Source organism: Schistocerca serialis, chromosome 10, assembly GCF_023864345.2.
Source record: "Schistocerca serialis cubense isolate TAMUIC-IGC-003099 chromosome 10, iqSchSeri2.2, whole genome shotgun sequence".
Taxonomy (NCBI): domain Eukaryota; kingdom Metazoa; phylum Arthropoda; class Insecta; order Orthoptera; family Acrididae; genus Schistocerca; species Schistocerca serialis.
The window spans coordinates 230,587,673-230,606,144 of NC_064647.1; the positions used below are offsets into that span (position 1 = coordinate 230,587,673).

The following is an 18,472-nucleotide window of genomic DNA, read 5'->3' on the forward strand; positions in this document are numbered from 1 at the left end:
CTGCCTGTTCACGCGGCACCTCACACCGTTTGAAACGAGCCACAATTGTGACTCATTTGACCACACTACATGCCTCCAGTCAGTTACTGTCCAGTATCTGTGTTGTTTTTCTCATGGAAGAAGTGCAGGTTTACGTGAAATTGTGGGCAACAGACTTTTGTGAATTACCTGACTCCAAATGTCTGTTGCAGTTCCCTTCAGAATGTTTACTCAAAAGCTGGTGGAGGTGGACCAGCATTTACTGAGAGTCGAATTGGATTGTAGTTGACGAGCTGTGAGACTCGTCTCTGGTCTCTCTCTCGGTCAGGTCCTTTCACGACTACCGTTATTGCATCACACTTCACGTTTGATAGCGGTACACCGTTCCCTGTAGACACACTGGGCAGTCTGCATTGATACACCGATAAATCGAGCAACTTCAGTTGTGTTGTGGTCACTGTACCCGAGTACTCCTTTCTACCATTCTGTCAAGTCGCCACATTGACTCATCTCACTATAATGATCCCGTACACACACTTCACTACCCCCACAGTGGTGGAGGACTACGTTACTGCCTGGCACCAGTTCTACATGACCTATAGCACTGTGAAGTGACAGGTGGGCTCTTTTAAGGGGGGGGGGGGGGGGAGAGGTGTCTAATATTTTATCCATTGAGCTTGTTTGCAAGCTGTGTTAATTATAATAGTGCAGGTTTATCTAATGTGTTTACCATCTGAATGACAAACATTATGTATCTGCTTGTGTGTAATTATACTAATGTGAAAAGTAATTGTATTTATTCTGGTTAGTGTTTTAGATTGTTAGGTAACTAGAGAAAGAATGTTGGAGCATCTGTCAGAGTCAGATGTTTGGTAACTGAGTTACAGATTGCTGATACTCAGATGGTTTTGCTGTTTGGAGAGAGAACTAGCCTCGTTGCTTACAGAATCTTCGTAGACTCCCTGATAACGACACCAGCCCTAAAGGTCTAATCTCTAGCAGGTATCCCACCCCTAGATATCTGCAGTGAGTCTACTGCCTGTCTGGAAAGAAATAGAGCAATAAATCAAAATGCTGGTGAACCTTCTGGGCCGTATGGTCACTGGCAAAGAAACTTTTAAGTTCCTGACATTTCATCCAGAGCTACAATGGACGTATTTTGGGGGTGCTCCTGGCAAACTGAGTATTACCAACTGACAAGACGGGCATTGTAACGTGACATAAATACTGTGTAAAGTGGGTGTGGTCAAATTTACAAATGATCAACAGAGATAATCTTTGTCAGAAATAAAACTTAACTGTTGATTGTCACCTGTCAAGAATAAAAACTTACCTATCGGTTCTGCAGAGCCACTGCCCATATATCATTGAGTTTCATGGCTTTTTCTTTTATGTTAAAATTACCACCATTTCGACGCCTTCTATATATAGTAATAGATAATAGTTTGTTATAGTAGATAAAATTTTGGTTTTGGAAAACTTAACTTCATGATTTCTTGACTAAAGAATGTGTTCTGCTACAGCTGATTTATCTGTTTTCCTTATCAGCAAAGACTTTTATTTATGTATGTATGTATGTATTTATATATTTATTTATTGGTCCTGTGAATCTTGGACAGTACAGTGTAGAAAAGGTATTGGACCATTCATTAATTACAATTCCTTGAATTTTTTTTTTTCTTCGGACATCATTTTAACAAAAGATAAAATTGTACAATATTTTCTTACCCTACACATTTTATAAAAAAAGTCTTAATCGGTGAGGCAGTTTTGTTTTTGTAGGTATTCCCTTACTGTATAGAAGCAGTGCTCGGCTAAGTAATCCTTCACAGTTGATTTGAACTTGTTTAAGTCCATTATTATTTTTTTTGATTTCGATAATGCATTGTACAATTTGATGTCAGGGTGGAGTATGCCTTTCTGTAATAGTGCTGTGTTTGTCTGTTGTACATGTACATTATCTATTTGTCTTGTGTGGTAGCTATGTACAGGTTCATTACGGGTGATGCTTGGAATGCCACTGTTGGGTTTTTATTTTATAATAATTACATTTTCAAGTATATTAATACGTGGAAGTGGTAGCATTTTATTTTCCCCATGTAGTGGCTTGCATGATGATGATCTTTGATCTAACCGTTTCATTAGTGTAATAATCTTTTTCTGCAATCTAAATGATTTCTGACTAGCTCCACAATTTCCCCAAAACACTACACCATAATTCACTACTGAATGAACACAAGCAAAATATATGTTCGTGAGATATCACTCGATACTCATTACAAAACGTGTTTTGCTCAGTTTGTTGTTCACATAGTCCACATGTGTATCCCATTTCATCTTTTGTTGAATCCGTATACAGAGAAATTTTGTACTCTCTGTTTTTTCAATTTTTTGTCCACTTATTTCTCCAGAAGGATTAGCTGGTATCCTATTGTGGGTGGTGAAAATATCCATTGCAACAGTTTTTTCCAGATTTATAATCAGACTGTTTGCATCAATTCATTCAGTCTCGTACACTCCACTTGCTGACTGCTGTATTTTATCATTGTCCTTTTTCCTACTGTTACTCAGTTGCAGAACCCTATTTACTTCGTTGCCTGAATAGCCATTCTTCTTGAAAGCCTGCTATAGATGTTTTAATTCAGTGCCCAAGTGTTCTGATGTGCAGATAAGTGGGTAATGGCTCTCCAGAATTGATAGAAAAGTCTTTATCCTTGACAGGTGACAATCAGTGCTTAACACTTATCTCTGATGAAGACTGTCTCTGCTGATCACATATGAACTTGACCATGCCCGCTTTACACACCCGACTCATTGGTCAGCAAGATTAGACATTGCCATGAACACCTCCAAAGATGTCCAGTGCAGCTCTGGACGAAAAATCACGAACTGAAAAGTTTTTTCGGCCATAGGCTTACAGCCCAGAAGACCTATCAGCAAATATGACATTCAGTTGTGAATGCTCTCATTGTATGCACAAATCTAGAGATCCGTTCTCTGTATGGGTACCTACGAGCAACTGCCTGACCCAAATCAAGACGAAGTTTCCTCCGTACTACAGAAACCCTCACTGAACAATATTCAGCTTTCAAACTAAATTCCATGTGGAATCGAGATGGCAACATCACAGAATGGGTAGTACCATGTGACAGCTTATATTCTGGCCATGAAGAAAGCTGGCCAACATGGAAAACACTCGAGAGGCTATGATCTAGAGTCGGCTAGTGTAATGCTGACCTGAAGAAGTGGGAATTTTCTTGTGAATCTACCCTGTGTGAATTCGGAGAATAGCAGACTGTGTATCGACTCCTCATCTGGAAGATGTGTCCAACTACATACTCCCTAAAAGAACTGATGGCAGCTATCCGAGGAGTCTATGAAGTGGCTAAATATTGGTCACACAGCATTTAAAATGCATGTTATTATGCAACACCTGCCTGTAGAAAGCTGGTAACGCTTATGGTACCAGTCTGAAATGATCTATTTATAGTTTTGATTAAATCACATATGCTTTCTGAATCGATCAAATAAAATTGCTTCTCCACTTACTAATTTCCGCTATTGCTGTACTAGAAGAGCTCACAGCTTGGACTGTGGAAGTGACAGTGCCTTTATTTGTGTAACATCGTCTGATACTGTGTGGTAATAAAGAACTTGACAATATTCAGACCTTATAATAAATGACAATGCTCATTTGCAGATAGCAGGTTTATTGAGTGATACAGTATATTCCATACACATCCTAAGATTCACAATTTTCAGAAATATCAATGTATTTGATGGTGCTGTGATTGGATGCAACATTCCATGAATCATTTAGCTAACAATAAATTCCATTTTTCAGCTTTTCGTCTAATTCATGTACCGGCATTCTCCAGAACAGACTATTACCATACTGTGTTTAAGTGTAATGTTGTAGTGTAATTATTGCCTGATTTGTCATATTTCTTGTGACAGATCATCACCACTGTGTAAAAGAGAAGTGCTATGATTTGATAGAGATGTAGAAGCTTTTTCAAATATTTTTCGGTAATTCCATGTGATAGAAGTGGGGCCATGTAACTCAAATGTAACAGAAGAGAGTGGCATGAACTACCTGGATATTGGCGATGGAAGGAGCGCTGAAAACATTTAACCAGTGATAAAAAGTTCCTTCTACAGGGAAGAAATATTTTATGAAATTTCAAACAATACTGTAAAAATATTCCCAGTTACAAACTGCAATGGGTTAATAGTGTTTTGGGCAAAACTCTTGATAATGTGATATCATTTATGTAGATGACAGGATAAATAATTTTTTTTTTTTTTTTACCTTCATTCATGAAAAACTGAAAGGAAAGGTGATAAACATGTGTAGAGAATCACTAAATCGTATAGAAAAAACAAAAGTTTAGACTTTTGTAGTATAGGGACATGATGGAAACTAAACTAAATCGTAAATAATCAGATCACCAATGATCAGCTGCAGTTATTTTTTTGTACTTACTCCATCTGTCTGAGACTCTACTCATTTGTGTGTATGTTTGCCATAGGTCCATGTAAAAATGACCATATTTATCCTAACAACTGCACTTTTAGAAGAGAAACGCCTTAGCCTAGTGGTATTATGGTAGTACATTGTCAAATAACCCTTAGGTATGCCTCTCTTTCTCTACAGCATTTAAGACAGAACCAAACAATAAAAGTAGCCAACTTGCTTGTGTATTTGTAATCTTCTGTTGGCAGTGATGATGATTGTAAATGTCTTGGCCGCTACGTCCTAGTACTCTTGTGTTGTAGCAGGCCAATGATTTGACATCCCATTGGATTGCAGTCTGTGCTTACAGGATGGCTAGCAACATTGCTAAGAAATATACATGCAGAATTCAGGATATTGTTGGAATACTAAATGATCTCCAAATCTACTTTATAAGCTGTGTCATATGTCTTGGTTTGCATCTGGAAATATTTGGCAACCTTTTTAATTTTAATTGAGAGAGGCAGTGATTTAACTTCTCAGCCAGCAGTGCCAGATTTTTTAAAATCATAATTTGTGATATAGTAGTGTATACAGTATATTATTTTCTGTGGTTGACAGTCACAGTAATGTTTAGTTTGTAAGAGATGCAAGTTGGTCTTTGTTGTTTGGAAATGCTTTTTAATTATTTAGAGTGGTTCAGTGTATAGAATTCAGCAACCAGATACCAGCGGTGTTGAGGCACAGTAATTTATCGAATACATTATTGCCAGTTTGGCCTTTGTACATGTGCCATAAGACTAATATTAGCTGTTTTCACATTCACTTTTTGCAGGTATACAAAACATGTTTTGTTATTTGATTTTCTATTGACAAAGGATAGTTTTAACCAAAACTGCAGTGCAAAATAACACTATACATACATTTTTAAAATTTATTTGTAAGATTTATTTTCCCACAAAGCTACATGTATGAGACTGACAAAATAGTGTTCTTTCTTTGTTTAACAAGTACAGTTTTCTTGCAGACTGTCTGTTGGTGTCTGGTTGATTTAAGTGCAGTATCCCTCTCCTCTGAGAGAAATCATAAATAGTTGTTATGTTCCCTACTGTTTCTTGATTTTATTAGAAAAAGACTTTTCCCTCCTTGACTTTTAGTTTGTCAACTGTTGCGTAATATGTCCCGGTGAACATCTGTAAATTCCTTTTTGTACAACCTATTGCTGACATTTTCATGTTCTTGCCTTCTTCTGTCACCTGTTCATGCTAGATAATTCTTGTTTTAATCATTTTAATGAACAGTTTCTCTTCACATATTATTTATGTTGTAATACCCATAATCTCGCCCCTAATGTGCTCCGCACAATAATAGTGAATTCTGTGACCTCTTACTCTCAGTGTGTGCACTCCACCCCTCCCCTGTCCCCTACCCACTTGTGTTGAAAGGTTCCCCCCCCCCCCCCCTCCCCTACCCCCTGTTACACCTTCCTTGCTACAGATTGTTGTGATTGCGTCATTGTTGCTTGTCTGTTTTTTGCCGGCCAGCAGACGTAATACCAGCTCAGTATGTGACTCGATGACTAACTCTGTCTGGGAGCCCAGCAAACTGTTGAGGTGCTCCAGCCCCGCCTTAGTCTGCTCAGTAAGTGACTTTTGTCTTAACCTACCCTACCCTACCCTAGCGAACCCTACCCTGGAAACCAGCCTGCATGGTGTGTTGGCTCTCAGCTAGATCTACCCTATTCCGACTAGCACATGGGCTCTCGGTTTGTACTTATCTACCGACTGCACATGTGTGACCGCCTGTGTACCTTCACACATACACACACATTGTAGAAAAATGTAGAGCTTGTGTAAGTTGCTTCACAAGTAAATTCTTAGATTGCATAAGCTGTTTATACTGACTCTTTTGAAATGCATTTTTTTACATACTATAATTTATCATCTCAGTAAATAAAGACAGTGATAATAGTGAATTTTTTATTCAGAAGTCATAATAATGTTTAGACAGCTGAAAATGTATTAAGTAGAAACAGTTGTGTTACATTAAATTGTGATGTCTTTGCTTGAAAGATAACATTATTGCCATATTATTTGCATTCTTTTAAATCACCGTCAGTGATTAGTCTTTTAAAAACAAACATTCAGTCTCTGCGGAATGTCATCTGTCAAGAAGTTTCAAAGGCTGTAAAACCAAACTCAAGAAAACTAATTGATCTGTTGCCTAGCCAAGCATTGTAATTTAGTACATAACAGAACAAACTTACTTAATACTATGAAGTGCATCTGGTTTAGTTGATACTGTTTGCAAAGAAACATACGTTTTTGTAGGACTCATGCTTATATGTTTATTGATTGTGTGATTCACTGTGGGATTGGATCCCCTGGTTGTTTGGGTACTGTAGTACCTTTATTTGTGGACTCTTGTCATTTTAAAATGGCTGTATAGCGGAATCTGGCCAATAATGGTTTTCATAAATGCAGTTGTACAATCTTGGATGCAAAAACATTGTCGTTCAAGAAATTTCAAAAGTCTATGAACCAAATCTGAAACAAGTAATTGAAATATCTCTGCTTGAAAAGTTTCTGTCAAAGTACAGCTGCAATCATTGAAATTTTTTCCTTGTACTGGAACGCAAATTATTGATGGAAGCATGGACATGTCTGAAAGAACAGCTGCCATCTTCGTATAGATAAGGCTTACCGGCCAATGATCTTCTTCAGTGCGGGTGCACTGCCAATGATCTTCTTCAGTGCGGGTGCACTCACATTGCTGTAACTCTTACAGGACTCGGTAGATTGACTGCCGCGAGTAATGAGTATAGTGGGCAGGTGCACTACGAATGTAGTGTGTGGACCATAAGTGGGAAGTGTGGGTCTCACGGGGAGTGTGCCAGAGATAAGTCCCTGCAGTCATACTATCCTCTGTGTCCTCAGTGGCTACGATGGATAGAGCGTCTGCCACGTAAGCAGGAGATCCCAGGTTCAAGTCCCAGTCGGGGCACACATTTGCAACTCTTCTCGTTGATATTTATGAACGCCTGTAAGGAGTGAATGGTCGGATTTCATTGTAATTTCATTTTTTAATATCTGGTCACAGTATGTGAAAGTAATGTATATTTTGTGTGTTTACAGGAGCCAGTGACCTTAAAATATGTAGGGTAGTGCACACTTTCCTGTATGGTGTAAAAGGAAGTGTTATCCGAGAGTGAATTGTGACTGCTGCACATTATTGTTATTGAGTCATGTCGTTAACTACAAACTGCATAAATGGATGTATATATTTTTGCCAAAGTGCTGCCAGTTAGGAGCTGTATGAACAGCACACTACACAGTGTTGATGGACTGAGACAAGTAATTGTTCTGACTGACCTTACCTGCACCACGAAAATACAGCGTGTTTATAAATGATATGTCAAATAAGAGAGCAACTCAAACAGTTTTACCAAGAACCTTATAAATGTTCTATGTGAACACCATTTGTCACACGGCACACATCAAGTCTATAGCCATTTGAAATCTCATTTATAACTGTAATTTTAATGTAATAAATAGTACAAAGTGTTAAACCCCGATATTCATTTATAAACAACCTGTACTTTGGAAGTGCATGAAGCTGTCCCAGAGCCTCTAAATAGAGCCTAGGAAGTTGCTGGTCGAAGAATGCTTTCAAAGCAACATGTAAGAGACATGCAGACTGTTCTCTGCGATAGTCAAAGGAAAGATTGTGTGGATAAAGAAAAGAATGCTCACATATTTAAGAACAAACATATTATACAGTTATACTATAAAAAATTTGAATGAAATTCTACAAAGAGGATAGGTTTAGGACACCCAGATAAGAAATTAATTGAATTAAGGATGCTGTTTTACTGTTTGCATGCAGAATGATGGAAGAAATCTTAAACACAAGGTATAGTGACTTGTCTGATGATGAATGTAGAAATTCAGTGGAACTCGTTAGGCATTCTTCTGGAGAAGTATGAGGGGAAAAAGCAAGAGGTGGGAAAAAGCAAGAGGTGTAGAAGAAGAAAGACTGATATAGATGGAAAAAGAAATAAAATTGAATATACTATGAGAAATTTGAGAAGAAAACTGAGAAAACAGACCAAAAGTGACAGCATATAAGGATAGCCAAGGAAATGTTCCAACTGAGGAAAATGTGTTAATGGAAAGATAGAGAGCAATGCTAGAAAATCCCAGAGAGACTGGACTGAGCTGCATTACATTGCAGTACCACGAGTCTCATAAAAGATATGAGGTTAAACTTGACATTTCTGATGAAATTACAGCTTTGCCACAAGAAATATTTGGAAGTGTAGTGCAGAAATTTGAGGACAGGGTACAAGGGTCTTAGTACTTCCGTGTCCACATATTATTGAAGAATGTTTGATGCTATTCCAGTTTTGTACCAATTAGCCAAAAAATAGGGTGGACTGCAATGATTAACTTGTGCTCCCAAAGAGCTTTCACATCTGAGAAACCAGAAATCGCCACTGTATAGTTGTATTATTTTTGTGTGTCAATGAGTTAAAATGCTTGCATTTTAATTACTGACATCAGAGGAGGGGGGATCTTTTTTTTCCCTTGTGACTGCTGAAGAAACACTGATTTCTTGTGTGACTGAAAAGCGATCTGTGTCTTGCGATCATTCAGATTTACCAAACACATAGAGAGTAAGACCTAATTCAGTTTTCATGGGAAATGTGGTGAACTATGTTTCAGAACCAAAATGTTGTGTTCTCAGGAGACATTATCAAGCTGAAATGTCAATAATATGTGAGGTGTGCTGCAACCAATACATTCCAGAGGATTCAGATACTTCCAATGAGCTTTTCCTGCAGCTCTTTTCAAAGATTAGAAGTTAATAAAGTTTTGAAACCTTGCACACAGAGAATCCAGAAAATCTTAGTCCACAGTTGTAGGAACCCCTGCAGAAAAAATATGACTATCTAAAAATGTTGGGCAAGAGTCCATGTATTTGGATCTTGTAAGAAATGTTTGATCTGCATCATTTGTAGTCTATTGTAATCACTGGTACTTGATTTTGAGGTATGATTTGTAAATATTCTTTGGAAGGAACTGTTCTTACTAATAAAAATCACTCTGCTAAAATAAAAACCTTTTTTCTTGTTTCCATCATTCTAATTATCTTATTACATTCTAAAAGTATAAACTGTGCCATTTTGACAACACTGTGCTTGTATGAAAGCAAATAATGCAGCAAATAATTGGAATATTTGTACTCTGTGAATAATGTATTATAAAAGGGAACAGATGTTGCAGATCAACATTTTCTTTGCTCATATGCATATTGTTTGATCCCATTAGGATTTGGAATGTAGCCCAGTTGTAATTGATTACAGCAAGTGTGGTTTGCAATTCTTATTACAGCATGACCAAAGTAACCAACTCTGAATGAGTTTTACACTGCCCAAGGATGGTCTTAGATGATGATCAGTTTGGCTTTAGGCAAGTTAAAGACAACAGATATGTTGTACCTAATGGTGTGGGGGGGGGGGGGAGGGGGGGGGGGGAACCTCTATCACCAGTTTGACAACCTATGAAAACGGTTTGACAGTGTCAGACAATACAAAATGTTTGAAATTCTTGGAAAAATAGGTAAAACCGTAGGGAGAAATGGGTAGCATACAACCAAGCGGACAGGATAAGAATAGAAACTGAGAGTGTAGTTCTCAGATTAAAAACAGTATAAGAAAGGGATGAAATTGATCGCACCAACTGTTTATTTATACATCAAAGAAGCAGTGATGTAAAACAAGAGAGACTCGTGAGTGGGACTAAAATTCGGGTTGGAAGGATATCAGTGATACGATTTACTGATGACAGTGCTATCATCAGTGAAAGCGAGGAACAATTACAGGATCTGTTTAATATAACATAAGGTATAACAAACAGAGAATATGGATTGATAGCAAACTGAAGAAAGACGAAAGTAGCGGGGCATAGCAGAAATGAGATTACATTAAAACTGGGGGCACACAGTAGACAAAGTGAAGGAAGTATGTTTGTTACCATGGAAGCAAAATAATATGATGGATGAAGCAAGAAGGTAGTAAGAAGCAGACTAGCCCATACAAAGAAGACACTATTTGCTAAAAGTATAGTACTAGAATCAAATATACATATATAGGTCATGATTTGAGGAAGATGACATGACAACATACCTTTGAAGCACAATGTTGTATGACAATGAATACAGACAGAAAAAATATTGGTTTTTTTCATGACTAAATCCAGTGTTATTTTTTTGCCAAAGTTTCATTATTTTTTGCCAAACTTGGTGTTATTTTAGTGAAATTACTTTCTATTTTTACCAAATCCATTGTTATTTTTTACCGCAGTTGTTGTCAATATTTGCCAAAGTTGGTGTTATTTTAATGCTGAATTCAGTTGCTTTGCCACATTCAATGTCTTTTTCCAGATTTGTTGTTTTCGCCAAATTCAGTGCCATTTTTGTGCCAAATTTGATATAGGTTTCTTTATCAAATACTGTGTTGCTTTTTTGCCAAATTCCATGGTATTTTCCCCAAATTTGGTATTCTTATTTGCACTTTTTTGGCAGTTTCAGTGCTGTTTATGTTCTCGCATCAAAATTCATTACATTAGAAATTCACTGTTATTTTAAGTCTATACAAGAAGGATTATACAGAAACCTCAGTCTTTTGGAGATAAGATGTAAAAATGCAGTTTTAACTTCCAATAACTATCAGTTACAAATATTAGTAAACTGCTGTCTTCAGGTTTGTAATATTTTTATAAGGCATAATTACAAATTTTGCAGTATCTCGTAAGAATTGCTGTTTTCATGTTATTTTGCTAAAAACCCCTAATTTTGCCTTATTGTTTTTGCAAAATTTTCGTATTTGTAGAAATGAATCGAGGGCCTCAAGAAAACCGAAAGAGAAGAGAATCAATGGGGTGCTAAAGAAGGGTGGTGGAAATTAGGTGGTTTGATAAGATCGGATATGGAGGGTTTCTCCACAGAACCGGCAAAGGAAGGAAAATGTTTAAATAACTTCCATGGTACTGAAGCAGCCACAGAGGACAAAAATTATGTAGGAAGACATCCAACAAATAATTGAGAAAATTGGGTGCGGATGGTAATCTGAGATGAAGAGGATGGCATAGGAGAGTAAATCATGATGGGCCACATATAACCTGTCAGAATACTGCAGATAAGAGCTTAAACAGCAAGACAGTATGAAGAGATATAAGTCCTCACGCCTTCAACGGACATTTACTCGTATGTTGATTCCCCATTACATTTGAAAATGGTCATTAATTAAATCTGTTATTCTTGTTTCTTAAATCATTGTTGTCATTCTGTAATTTCACCGTACTGAATTAACTGTGATAGAATGAAGATTTGTATTATGAGACAGAAACAAGCCGTGCCCTCTCCAAAAAATGGGAAAGAAGTATATTTGTCTGTCCAGAGCTTCTGTGTTACACGCCATATGCCAGTTTAAATATCAACAGTAGCCTGTGAGCAGTGAACACAGTCCAAAAATACATTAGTACAGTACCAGTAGTCACTGTAATCACCCTGTATGTGTGTGAAAATTGTGCTGACTGCAGTAAGTCCTTTGCATTGCATGTGTAACATGAGAGCCAACACACTGTACATACTGGCTGTTGACTGACATTGTGTTACTCACTCCACGTAGAATAATTTGTCGTCACACCTACCCCCTCCTCTTGCATTGGTGGCATTTAGCCAGCACACCTCTAGTTCTCCCCTCAGGTACCAGTAGTACCCAGAGTCCCGCACGACAGCTCCTCCGAAAGCTGTAAACACGTGATGCTACCGATACTTGCGTACTGAACTTTTTGTGACTCTACTTTGTGTAGTAAAGGTTTGTTGTGCAGTTTCGGTCACAAAAGCGTTTCTGATCAGAAACTGTTGAATGTAATGTTGTGAGATGAGGAGAGACTTGAATAAATATTTCTGCTGTGACTCTCATTACAATTAAAGTAATGAGTGTATTTCCATTGTCCACGAAAGTGGCTAGAGGTGCACGAGACTGAAGAAAATGAGTGTGTATTTCCATCCTATATAGTTGGCACTGGAATCGTGACATTTCACTAGCAAATATTGATGTAAAAACTAACTTTCTGAATTACCTTAAAGAAAAGGATATTTAGGATTTTGGAAAAAAGTCTGCACAATGTTTTTACATTTACATATGAGGGCATTTCGAAAAGTAAAGATACAATGGCTCGCAGTCCTTACATAGAACATTTATTTAGAAAATGTCAGTTACATCTTATTAACTGGATTATTTGTTATTTTTCGACATAATCACCCCCGTTATCCAAACATTTGTTAAATCTGTGCACAAGCTTTTGTATCCCACAGTTATAGAAGGTTGCCGCCTGTTATCGGAACCACATTTCAACTTCATCTTTGATCTCTTCATCATCGTGGAATGATTTTCCACCAAGATGTGACTTCGGGTAACAGAAGACATGGAAGTCGGTGGGCGCAAGGTCTGGGCTGTGTGGCGGATGGCCCAATACGTCCCATTTGAATTGTTTGAGTAGTGCTTTGGTTACGACTGCTGTGTGAGGCCGAGTGTTGTCATGAAGCAAGCAGACTCCACTTGTCAGCATTCTCCTGCACTTGTTTTGAATTGCCCTTTGAAGACGTTTCAAAGTCTACTAATATGCAGCAGCATTAATTGTCATTCCAGGAGGCATAAATTCCAACAGAAGAATGCCTTGTCTATCCCAAAAAACAGAAGCCATGATTTTCTTCACTGAAATCGACGTTTTGCATTTCTTGGCTTTTGGTGAATTCAAATGGTGCCATTGCATTGATTGTTGCTTGCATTCAGGTGTATGGTGATAAACCCACGTCTCGTCACCTGTCACAATGTGATCAAGGAACTCGTCACCTGCTTCAGCATAGCGTGTGAGGAAGTCGCGTGCAAAGCCCGTCATTTTCTTTTTGTGTTCTTCCGTTAACAGTCTCTGAACCCAGCGCACGCACAATTTCCTGTACCCTAACTTGACAGTCACAACTTCATAAAGAGTTGTCATTGACACGTCTGGTATGATCTGATGCAATTCTTTTAATGTGAGACGTCTATTCGCACGAATTGCTTCCTCCGTTCTCCGAAGAAGGGCATCAGAGATCACAGATGGCCGACCTGTTCTTTGTTCGTTATTAACATCAGCCCTACCTTCAGAGAAATGACGACACCATTTCATTACATTTTGTCGATTCATAATGTTCCTATAAACAGAAACAATTTCTTTGTGAATATCCGCTGGTCGCTGACCTTTTGCATGAAGAAAACATATGACGGAGCGCACTTCGCATTTGGCGCGATTCTGAATTGGCGCAGCCATTTTAAACATGACCTACTCCAACCAGAAGCAACATTCAACTGCCGAACGACTGCGAGGAGAAAGTTAATGGTTCAAGGTTAACACCAGTGTTGCCAATTTGCTCGCCAAAATTCTTCTGTTCCTCTGGTGTACGGTGTATCTTTACTTTCCAAAATACCGTCGTACAAATTTGTTTTAATGGTAAAAAGTGGAAGATACGAAGGTAACAATTTACCCTGTAGTTGAGGCAGTGAGTATTTGATACACACACCAAAAAGACTGAAACTGTTTCTAAGCTTTTGGATGACATTTTCTTGAGAACTAACTAACCCACACTCAGCTCCATTGTCCCAGCTGACTCCATTGTAACGATATTGCAGCTTGAATCTAGTTGACAGTCAAGCATCTTTATATAATGAGTAATCGAAAAGTTTCCATTTGAGGGTGGGGCTGCAGCATGTGTACGACATAGCGTGACTCCGATGTGGCTGTACGAGCACGGAGATGTAGGCGAGGGATTAGTGTGGCATTTGTATCTTTCTGACGCACGTGAGGTAACTGCAGAAATGTGCACTGCTGCGACGCTGTAACCAAATTTGTCCTAATAGGTCCAGTGTGCTGTTATTCTTTCCACAGCTGCCAAAGGACAAACACCAGTAGACACCTGTTGGAGGCTGAGTAAAGTGTAAGGGGCAGCATATATGTTGAAAACCTCCATTGTGGAATAGTGTGCTAAGTTACTTGCTGGTCACAAATCGACACAAGACGTTCCCGTATTAAGCATGTCCTAATACAGAAGTTGATGGCTCCCCGTGTGACTCTCGTGCCTTTGGAACCTTAAAACGTTGAAGGATGTGCAGCGGGCAGTTACGGACTTTTTAACGCAGCAGGATTTGGTGTTTTACCAAAGGGATATCTTCAACTTGGTGCATCAGTGGTATGATTATCTTAATGCTCTCAGGGAGTTTGTCTGTTTGGCACACGGATTCTGAACTATACGGCTTTTGAATGGAAACTTTTTGATCGCCTCTTGTACGCTGCAACTCACTCCCAATAAATGAAAACTTTTGTGTGAAATTTTCATTGATGCTTGTATTTCTTGGGGTTAAATTTCAACCATACGCAGTATTGCAAGAGAAAAATATTCTTTTGTGCAATATAAGGAATGTTCTGTCTTTGGAGCTACATCTGGAATTTAAAATAATATATTGATTAATAGAGGGAAACATTCCACATGGGAAAAATATACCTAAAAACAAAGATGATGTGACTTACCAAACGAAACCGCTGGCACGTCGATAGACACACAAACAAACACAAACATACACACAAAATTCAAGCTTTCGCAACAAACTATTGCCTCATCAGGAAAGAGGGAAGGAGAGGGAAAGACGAAAGGATGTGGGTTTTAAGGGAGAGGGTAAGGAGTCATTCCAATCCCGGGAGCGGAAAGACTTACCTTAGGGGGAAAAAAGGACAGGTATACACTCGCACACACACTCATATCCATCCGCACATACACAGACACAAGCAGACATTTGTAAAGGCAAAGAGTTTGGGCAGAGATGTCAGTCGAGGTGGAAGTGCAGAGGCAAAGATGTTGTTGAATGACAGGTGAGGTATGAGTGGCGGCAACTTGAAATTAGCGGAGATTGAGGCCTGGTGGATAACAGGAAGAGGGGATATATTGAAGAGCAAGTTCCCATCTCCGGAGTTCGGATAGTTTGGTGTTGGTGGGAAGTATCCAGATAACCCGGACGGTGTAACACTGTGCCAAGATGTGCTGGCCGTGCACCAAGGCATGTTTAGCCACAGGGTGATCCTCATTACCAACAAACACTGTCTGCCTGTGTCCATTCATGCAAATGGACAGTTTGTTGCTGGTCATTCCCACATAGAATGCGTCACAGTGTAGGCAGGTCAGTTGGTAAATCACGTGGGTGCTTTCACACATGCCTCTGCCTTTGATCGTGTACACCTTCCGGGTTACAGGACTGGAGTGGGTGGTGCTGGGAGGGTGCATGGGACAGGTTTTACACCGGGGGTGGTTACAAGGGTAGGAGCCAGAGGGTAGGGAAGGTGGTTTGGGGATTTCATAGGGATGAACTAAGAGGTTACGAAGGTTAGGTGGACGGCGGAAAGACACTGTTGGTGGAGTGGGGAGGATTTCATGAAGGATGGATCTCATTTCAGGGAAGGATTTGAGGAAGTCGTATCCCTGCTGGAGAGCCACATTCAGAGTCTGATCCAGTCCCGGAAAGTATCCTGTCACAAGTGGGGCACTTTTGTGTTTCTTCTGTGGGAGGTTCTGGGTTTGAGAGGATGAGGAAGTGGCTCTGGTTATTTGCTTCTGTACCAAATCGGGAGGGTAGTTGCGGGATGCGAAAGCTGTTGTCAGGTTGTTGGTGTAATGGTTCAGGGATTCCGGACTGGAGCAGATTCGTTTGCCACGAAGACCTAGGCTGTAGGGAAGGGACCGTTTGATGTGGAATGGGTGGCAGCTGTCATAATGGAGGTACTGTTGCTTGTTGGTGGGCTTGATGTGGACGGATGTGTGAAGCTGGCCATTGGACAGGTGGAGGTCAACATCAAGGAAAGTGGCATGGGATTTGGAGTAGGACCAGGTGAATCTGATGGAACCAAAGGAGTTGAGGTTGGAGAGGGAAATCTGGAGTTCTTCTTCACTGTGAGTCCAGATCATGAAGATGTCATCAATAAATCTGTACCAAACTTTGGGTTGGCAGGCTTGGGTAACCAAGAAGGCATCCTCTAAGCGACCCATGAATAGGTTGGCGTACGAGAGGGCCATCCTGGTACCCATGGATGTTCCCTTTAATTGTTGGTATGTCTGGCCTTCAAAAGTTGTGGGTCAGGATGAAGCTGGCTAAGGTAATGAGGAAAGAGGTTTTAGGTAGGGTGGCAGGTGATCGGTGTGAAAGGAAGTGCTCCATCGCAGCGAGGCCCTGGACGTGCGGGATATTTGTGTATAAGGAAGTGGCATCAATGGTTACAAGGATGATTTCCGGGGGTAACGGATTGGGTAAGGATTCCAGGCGTTCGAGAAAGTGGTTGGTGTCTTTGATGAAGGATGGGAGACTGCATGTAATGGGCTGAAGGTGTTTATCTACGTAGGCAGAGATACGTTCTGTGGGGGCTTGGTAACCAGCTACAATGGGGCGGCCGGGATGATTGGGTTTGTGAATTTTAGGAAGAAGGTAGAAGGTAGGGGTGCGGGGTGTCGGTGGGGTCAGGAGGTTGATGGAGTCAGGTGAAAGGTTTTGTAGGGGGCCTAAGGTTCTGAGGATTCGTTGAAGCTCCGCCTGGACATCAGGAATGGGATTACCTTGGCAAACTTTATATGTGGTGGTGTCTGAAAGCTGACGCAGTCCCTCAGCCACATACTCCCGACGATCAAGTACCACGGTCGTGGAACCCTTGTCCGCCGGAAGGATGACGATGGACCAGCCAGCTTTCAGATCACGCATAGCCTGGGCTTCAGCAGTGGTGATGTTGGGAGTAGGATTAAGTTTTTTTTAAGAAGGATTGAGAGGCAAGGCTGGAAGTCAGAAACTCCTGGAAGGTTTGGAGAGGGTGATTTTGAGGAAGAGGAGGTGGGTCCCGCTGTGACGGAAGACGGAACTGTTCTAGGCAGGGTTCAATTTGGATAGTGTCTTGGGGAGTTGGATCATTAGGAGTAGGATTAGGATCATTTTTCTTCGTGGCAAAGTGATACTTCCAGCAGAGAGTACGAGTGTAGGACAGTAAATCTTTGACGAGGGCTGTTTGATTGAATCTGGGAGTGGGGCTGAAGGTGAGGCCTTTGGATAGGACAGAGATTTCGGTTTGGGAGAGAGGTTTGGAGGAAAGGTTAACTACTGAATTAGGGTGTTGTGGTTCCAGATTGTGTTGATTGGAATTTTGAGGTTTTGGGGGGAGTGGAGCTGGAAGTGGGAGGTTGAGTAGATGGGAGAGACTGGGTTTGTGTGCAATGAGAGGAGGTTGAGGTTTGCTGGAAAGGTTGTGAAGGGTGAGTGAGTTGCCTCCCCATTGTAGCTGGTTACCAAGCCCCCACAGAACGTATCTCTGCCTACGTAGATAAACACCTTCAGCCCATTACATGCAGTCTCCCATCCTTCATCAAAGACACCAACCACTTTCTCGAACGCCTGGAATCCTTACCCAATCCGTTACCCCCGGAAACCATCCTTGTAACCATTGATGCCACTTCCTTATACACAAATATCCCGCACGTCCAGGGCCTCGCTGCGATGGAGCACTTCCTTTCACACCGATCACCTGCCACCCTACCTAAAACCTCTTTCCTCATTACCTTAGCCAGCTTCATGCTGACCCACAACTTTTGAAGGCCAGACATACCAACAATTAAAGGGAACATCCATGGGTACCAGGATGGCCCCCTCGTACGCCAACCTATTCATGGGTCGCTTAGAGGATGCCTTCTTGGTTACCCAAGCCTGCCAACCCAAAGTTTGGTACAGATTTATTGATGACATCTTCATGATCTGGACTCACAGTGAAGAAGAACTCCAGATTTCCCTCTCCAACCTCAACTCCTTTGGTTCCATCAGATTCACTTGGTCCTACTCCAAATCCCATGCCACTTTCCTTGATGTTGACCTCCACCTGTCCAATGGCCAGCTTCACACATCCGTCCACATCA

At 40.3% G+C, this 18,472-nt stretch overlaps 1 protein-coding gene across 1 annotated transcript in view; it reads left to right on the forward strand.

Moving 5' to 3' along the window:
- The window catches only part of LOC126424850 (serine/threonine-protein kinase minibrain), a 498,832-nt gene that overhangs the window by 470,703 nt on the left and 9,657 nt on the right, over positions 1-18,472 (forward strand). The window lies entirely within an intron of this gene.